Source organism: Cottoperca gobio, chromosome 15, assembly GCF_900634415.1.
Source record: "Cottoperca gobio chromosome 15, fCotGob3.1, whole genome shotgun sequence".
NCBI lineage: Eukaryota > Metazoa > Chordata > Actinopteri > Perciformes > Bovichtidae > Cottoperca > Cottoperca gobio.
Window position 1 is genome coordinate 19,974,912 of NC_041369.1, and position 7,500 is coordinate 19,982,411.

Sequence of the window (7,500 nt, forward strand, 5' to 3'; positions counted from 1 at the left end):
GAAGAAATCCTCTTGGGATTTGTTTTGTACATTAAATTATTAAATCGAGAATAAAATGAGTAGATTAGTTGATAACAGACACAAAACATTTGAACGAATATTCGACAATAAAATCACATTTGGTTCAAACTAAATAAAAGAAATCATCAATTATATTTTCTTTTGGCAGAAGGATCTTTGCTGTTCTAGCTGTGCAGATGTTGCTGCATTGATACACTTCTATTTGCATGAGCAGTTCAACAAGTATCGGATTGTTCAGGTTGAGTTGGACACGTTTGAAGACCTTGTTCAAGACGACACACGCTCACTGACGCATGTTGTTGTTGTTGTTGTTGTTGTTGTTGTTGTGGACAAATATTTTGTACATAATGAATAGAACAGCTCACTGAGCCACCAGTACGCTGCAAACTAAACAACCTTGAATCATACAGAAAACTGCTCATATGGTGGATTAATCACAAAAACACTTGAAGTACGTCTTGTTTTGACCGACCCACAGACAAAAACATAAACATATTACGTCTACTGTCGAGTGCGAAGCTTGAACTCGGGGTTATCTGGCATTTTGCTTGAAAAATGATTATAAAAACAGATTAATTTTCATTGGATTGACTAATCTTTTAAAGTCTCTGCTCTAGGTAGTCTAAGTTAAACACCATTCTGAGATTTCTGCAGATGCATAAGTTTGCACAAGTCTTCCTGACTTGGTTAACCTCTCGTGAAACACTGAACTTTGGGATCCACTAGCACGTTGAGCTGCGGTGATGTGAGGATGTTTTATTCAACCTATCCTGGTCCTGTCCGTCCCTTGCATCACGATCAGGAGATGTGTCTGTTTTCACAACAGTTTGTTGAAGGCAGCTGAAGGATTCTGTCTGGTTTATTGAGGCAAAGTCCACTTTCAGATTAGAGCCACCAAATTTGGGATATCAGGTCATAAGTAACATGCGTTTCACACTTTTGTTAGCTTCAATCTGTCCATTTTACTCACAGTCATTAGGATAGACTGGCTTTTACTGTATGATCAGCAAGTTACAACATTCAAGCCTGAAGTTGAATAGCCCTCAACCCTCAGCCTAGTGATTATTGCATATCATGTCACATGTTTCATATTGTTTGCAGGGACATAGTGACCGTGTGACTTCTATTAAACTACGAGTCCTCGGTCAAAACATCAGGCTGCAGTCAGTTCAAAATGATGCAACACTAACTTCACTGTTCTTTTCTCGAAGGTTCACATTGCGACTGACACCTGACAACATAATATAATCCAATACATAATCCCAGCCAGATATATCACCTCTTTATGGTCAGAATTGTGTTGAATTGTGTCAGAGTCTGGTCACCTTTCCCCTCCTTAATTGTTTGGCTGACGTTGTTGTTAAAGCCCCCTCTCACCGACTGACCTGCTCTAATGTATGTACACATGACCTGAGTTAACACGGCTTTGAAAATAGATTTTCTTTACCAACAAATTGATCTTGTTGAACTGAATTACTGTATTATATTTTCCACTTCTGGGAAAAACAAGGAGCTTGATGAAGATCTCTGTTCTCTGTCTTTTTATTAGTGTTATTACGCCGCATGTACAAGAGGGGAAAAGCTTTTGTTTCCCACAACATGATTCTTTACCCGTTGATGTGATAAGAAGTAAAGATTTATAACAAGCACCGAAAGCTTAGACAGAAGTGTGAAACACTGGAAACAGAAATACGATCTTCTTCTGTGATATAATATAACGCTGTTAGAGGCCAGCCAAGGTACAGGACGGTGTCTGCCTCACGTGACAATCACACTTTCCTCCAGAGCCTCAGCCAAAGACACTTTCACAACCAGCAAGTGGCCTGAATAAAATCTAAATGTCTACATCTTTATTTGAACCAAAGGCATCGCTGTCACCTGATGTCAGTGATGTTATCAGACACGGCCTGGCCTACATCCTCTCTTGAAGTCATTCACGTGGCTTCATCTACACATACTTTCTGACAACGTTTCCTTGACCTCAGGCATTTAACTTCCCCACAGACGTCAAGTGCTGCTGCCCAAAGGTAACTAAAGCTTTGCTGCTCAACCCTCAAACATCCCTCTGTCAATAAAGTGAAAATGTAAATGTCCTTTAGTTCTTATAGGTGCACGCTTATCCTGGAATTCTATTTTGAAAGCACACAAACACACATTCAATCTGGGAATAGCCAAAGGTCAGTGTGGCAAGGAGCAGGGTTGGGGGGGGGGGGGGGGGGGGGGGGGGGGTGATTATGTCCATATAGGTGAAAGGTCTCTGGCCTAACACACCTGTTCTATACACAGATTATGAGTATGGACAGTCTGACTTGAATTACAATGTCTAGAAGGCTGTATAAATGTATAAATATGTTATATATATATATATATCAGATTTCCAACATTACCTGCGATCATCGTCAGCAACCGTTTCTACTAAATGTCCTGTTGCTTAACCTTTAACCACAGGTTTAACAGAGAGCTCTTGTGTGTGTGTGCGACTGTATTGGACAGAAAGCACAAGACAAGAACACTTGCACAGCACACGTGAGTGATAAGACAATAAGATGAAGCAGGCAGCGGAACACTGTGTGCACACAGTCAATACAATAATCATTACCATCAGTCATTACGTCACAGGAGGTTCTGTCCTCTTTTACCCTCTACTACTAAACAACTACTACTACTCAACTACTACTCAAGTACTACTAAACAACTACTACTACTCAACTACTACTCAAGTACTACTAAACAACTACTACTACTACTCAACTACTACTCAAGTACTACTAAACAACTACTACTACTCAACTACTACTCAAGTACTACTAAACAACTACTACTACTCAACTACTACTCAAGTACTACTAAACAACTACTACTACTCAACTACTACTCAAGTACTACTAAACAACTCAACTACTACTCAAGTACTACTACTACTCAACTACTACTCAAGTACTACTAAACAAACTACTACTCAACTACTACTCAAGTACTACTAAACAACTACTACTCAAGTACTACTAAACAACTACTACTACTCAACTACTACTCAAGTACTACTAAACAACTACTACTACTCAACTACTACTCAAGTACTACTAAACAACTACTACTACTCAACTACTACTCAAGTACTACTAAACAACTACTACTACTCAACTACTACTCAAGTACTACTAAACAAACTACTACTACTCAACTACTACTCAAGTACTACTAAACAAACTACTACTACTCAACTACTACTCAAGTACTACTAAACAAACTACTACTACTCAACTACTACTCAAGTACTACTAAACAACTACTACTACTCAACTACTACTCAAGTACTACTAAACAACTACTACTACTCAACTACTACTCAAGTACTACTAAACAACTACTACTACTCAACTACTACTCAAGTACTACTAAACAACTACTACTACTCAACTACTACTCAAGTACTACTAACACTACTACTACTCAACTACTCAAGTACTACTAACAACTACTACTACTCAACTACTACTCAAGTACTACTAAACAACTACTACTACTCAAGTACTCCTAAACAACTACTACTACTCAACTACTACTCAAGTACTACTAAACAACTACTACTACTCAAGTACTCCTAAACAACTACTACTACTCAACTACTATTAAACAAATACTACTACTCAACTACTACTACTCCTAAACAACTACTACTACTCAACTACTACTAAACAACTACTGCTCAACTACTACTAGACAACTACTGCTCAACTACTACTGCTCAACTACTATTAAACAAATACTACTACTCAAGTACTCCTAAACAACTACTACTACTCAACTACTATTAAACAAATACTACTACTCAACTACTACTACTCCTAAACAACTACTACTACTCAACTACTACTAAACAACTACTGCTCAACTACTACTAGACAACTACTGCTCAACTACTACTGCTCAACTACTACTCACAGTACTACTCAACTACTACTGCTCAACTACTATTAAACAAATACTACTCACAGTACTTTAGCTGTCAGTACCTCCACTGCTACTGCTTTAATTACTACATATTTCAGTACTATAGTTACTACAGTAGATCTGATACAATTAGTCTCTTCATTAATAAGTCAGTTGTCAGAATATTTATCTAGAATTATTTCTCTTAATTATTTAAGTTCCAGGTTCCCCGCTGTGAGTATTTGCAGATTTTATTTGTTTTATGTTTTATGTCAGGGCAGCAATTACGGACTATTTTGAATAGTAAAAGTAAAAAGTCTAATCAATTAATAAACTAATTGTTTTAGTTTTATATTTATTATATTTTTAGCCTATTAAAAACAAGCAATTTTAAAAATCAAACAATTAATTAAAAAATATATTTGGTACATTAATTGACATTAATGAAAGTAATCATTAGAAGTATCACTACTACAACCAATACTTCTACTGCAATAAGACTACTAGCATTGGCCCTCCAGCTACTACTAGGTTTACCTAAATAACAAACGCTTTATCTAAATTAAACTCTGTCTACAATCCACACAGGCAGGTTAACGTGCAGGTCAGCGATTTAGAGCCGGCAAAACAAACAGATCCTTCCTACTCTGTCTAGTAAAATAAATAACACATCCAATTTGAGGAGAACACAGATTTGTAGTTTTTTTTCTAATCAGTTGTGCACAGATATAACGATGAGTTTCGCCCCCCCCCTCGACAAATCACCTCCACCCTGACTGAAACTTGTTAGCGTGCCCTGTTCACAATACATCTGCAACAGAAAGAGGTGGAACATTGACTCCACCTGTGGCATACCTTCTTTACTAACCTTCTTTTTAATGGGAGTTATTCTGTTACAGCGTCTGCTATCACACTCACTCTTTCACCAGCTGGAAACTGTCCTGAATTAAAAAGGTTATTCTACTCTATTCCTCACCCTAAAGCTTAGTTTCAACAATGTTACATGTGAAATCCTCCAAGTAAGTAAGTTGATTCCCGTCTTTGTACCTCATTGTGTCTCTGTGAGTCTTTATCAAATGAATTGTGTTTGTGAACAGCTCTGTTACTTCAACTCACGTAAACAATGTATACATATAACAACATGGCCAACTAATAGTGCTGAGCTTTCCGTTTGTGTTGTAGGGTGGGGGCCACACACGGCAGATGTGACGATGCACCACCCCTCCGTCATAGTAAAGCCATGTGTCACACTGGCAGTGAATGTCCACAAACCAGTTTTGGTTCAACAGTGGGATTAAGGTACAGCACATAGGCTTGTATAATATCACACACAGAACATGGACAATATGTCCTGTGCATTAGATAGAGCACACGTCAACAACAGATGCTCAATTCATTAGTGCACAACCTCTAACGTAAATATTGGAAATGACTGGTATGTTTCCTGCATTCATTCTTCCTATTTTTGTGGCAAAGAGCTGGATAACGTGTTGGTTAAAAATAAAAGGCATTTTGGTTTCAGGATAATCACTTCTGGTGTAAACAAGAGGTACTGCAGGCGGTGTTACCCCAAAGTAACCCCATCCCTACACCACCTCAAACTCTGGTTAGAAAAAAAAAGACCAGAGGACAAAAGTGAACACTCACATCCCGGAGTGGAACACATTCCTGGGTCGGCCCTCAGCGGGGGGAAGCTTAGAGGGTTATCCAGGGTTATCAGGACAGCTGGCCTCCATCCAAGGATAACTCGGCCATAAAGCAGAGGAGCTCTGACCGGACATTTCAAAGTTTACTGATGAGATGTCCCTTTAAATGACGTAATCTGGTGCAGGGTCTTTCTTTCTCAGGCTACTGAGAATCCCATCAAACAATACATGCGTTGTCATCTGTGTGTTCTTTGCAACAACACAGTTATTTGATAATCAAACCAGTGCAGACCATATTGTGATAGATAAAAAGCATGTGCAGTTTTCTCACAATGATGTTCCTGTTTTAATACTGGTTTATTTAGCTTTTCATCACTTCAGTGCATCTTAAAAATAAAACATCTCATCTCATTCACAGATACAGAAGTACATACTGTAAGTGGTGCGTCTATAAACTATCAACATGTCTTCACCACTAAAAGAAGTTCTTGTACATTTTTGCACGTGGTGATTCCGTTTTATCTTGTTTTGGATTCAGTTTTTCAAAGAAGAAAGCACCGATAGAAAACCTACTCACCCTCTTGTACACTCCAGTGTGAGGAGATAGCCGGTGCTTAAGTTAACGTTAAATGTATTTCCACAGCAAACTTTAACGAGCTCCGTGGATCCAGCAATGACGGGAACAAGAAGTGAAAACGTTGTACGGGGCTTGAACAAGAGAATCTGGGAGTTTAATTATCATGTTGAGCTGAACAATATCGGAGCAGAGAACTCGCAAGCTAGTCACCTTATATACATTCTGTTAATGCATAACAAAAGCTGTGGTTTGCTACTCTTACACAGGTATAACCTGTCAGACTTAAATGGTGTGCTTGTGGTAACACATGCATAGAACTTAGAAAGGATGCAACCTGAAGAGGATACTCACTACAAATGCAAAATATAGTCACACAACCTTGTAGCCACAAAGTAAATGAATAACTGCACCCCGAAACAATAAAGTGCTTTGGATTATGAGTAGCCGATGCGCAGTAATTGACAGAGCCGTAAATAACAACATTATCACAATATTGATGTTACTATATTTACTTAAGAAGTTTGGGGTTCCTTACTAGAGCTGCTGCCCCCGTGACCCGACCCCGGGTAGGCGGTAGACGATGGATGGATGGATGGATCCATATTCACACAGGAAAATGTTGAAGTGCTGCTCGGCACATTGGGTCAAATTATTTCTTAATGTTGTGCGGAATAAAATCTTATATTTGAATGATGAACCACAAAATATCAATGCGTGAATTCTGAAATTACAAGATCATATGGCAAGACAACAAAAAATCTATTGATAGACTATTGACGCTCTGATTCTGAATAATGCTGTAACATGCCGGCTGCTCACAGGTGACAGATGTCAAGTTCCTTTTAAGCAGAAACTGAAAAGAATGTCTCCTCCCCGCCCTTTCTCTCTCTCTCTGTCTCGCCCTAACATAATTACAGATAGATTTTAAGAAATGCTGATGAGATGTCTTAGCAACAAGGCCTCTAAATGTGCAGCTGGTCTCGCACTGGTAAGAGCACGTTCCACCATGACAGCTACACTCAGACACAACAAACCTCAGGGCTGTGACTGAGGAGAAGAAGCTACACTGATATGTCCTATGATGGAAACCAATCAGCTGCCTGCTAAATCTGGACTTTAAACAGCACATACATATAATTAAGAGTATACTCTTTGCCCTTTTATCATGGTTCAGATGTGCAACATTCTCATTAAGCAGTCTGGCTGAAATATTAATATATGAAGATGATGAATTTAAGTGAATGATTTATTTGAATAGCCCAGCATCAAGTTTCAAAGGGACACCTTACATAAATAAAATAAAGTAAATGAGTATAGCCATTT

At 38.5% G+C, this 7,500-nt stretch overlaps 1 protein-coding gene across 2 annotated transcripts in view; it reads right to left on the reverse strand.

The window, feature by feature from the left end:
- The window catches only part of pank1a (pantothenate kinase 1a), a 21,206-nt gene that overhangs the window by 11,619 nt on the left and 2,087 nt on the right, over window positions 1–7,500 (reverse strand). The window lies entirely within an intron of this gene.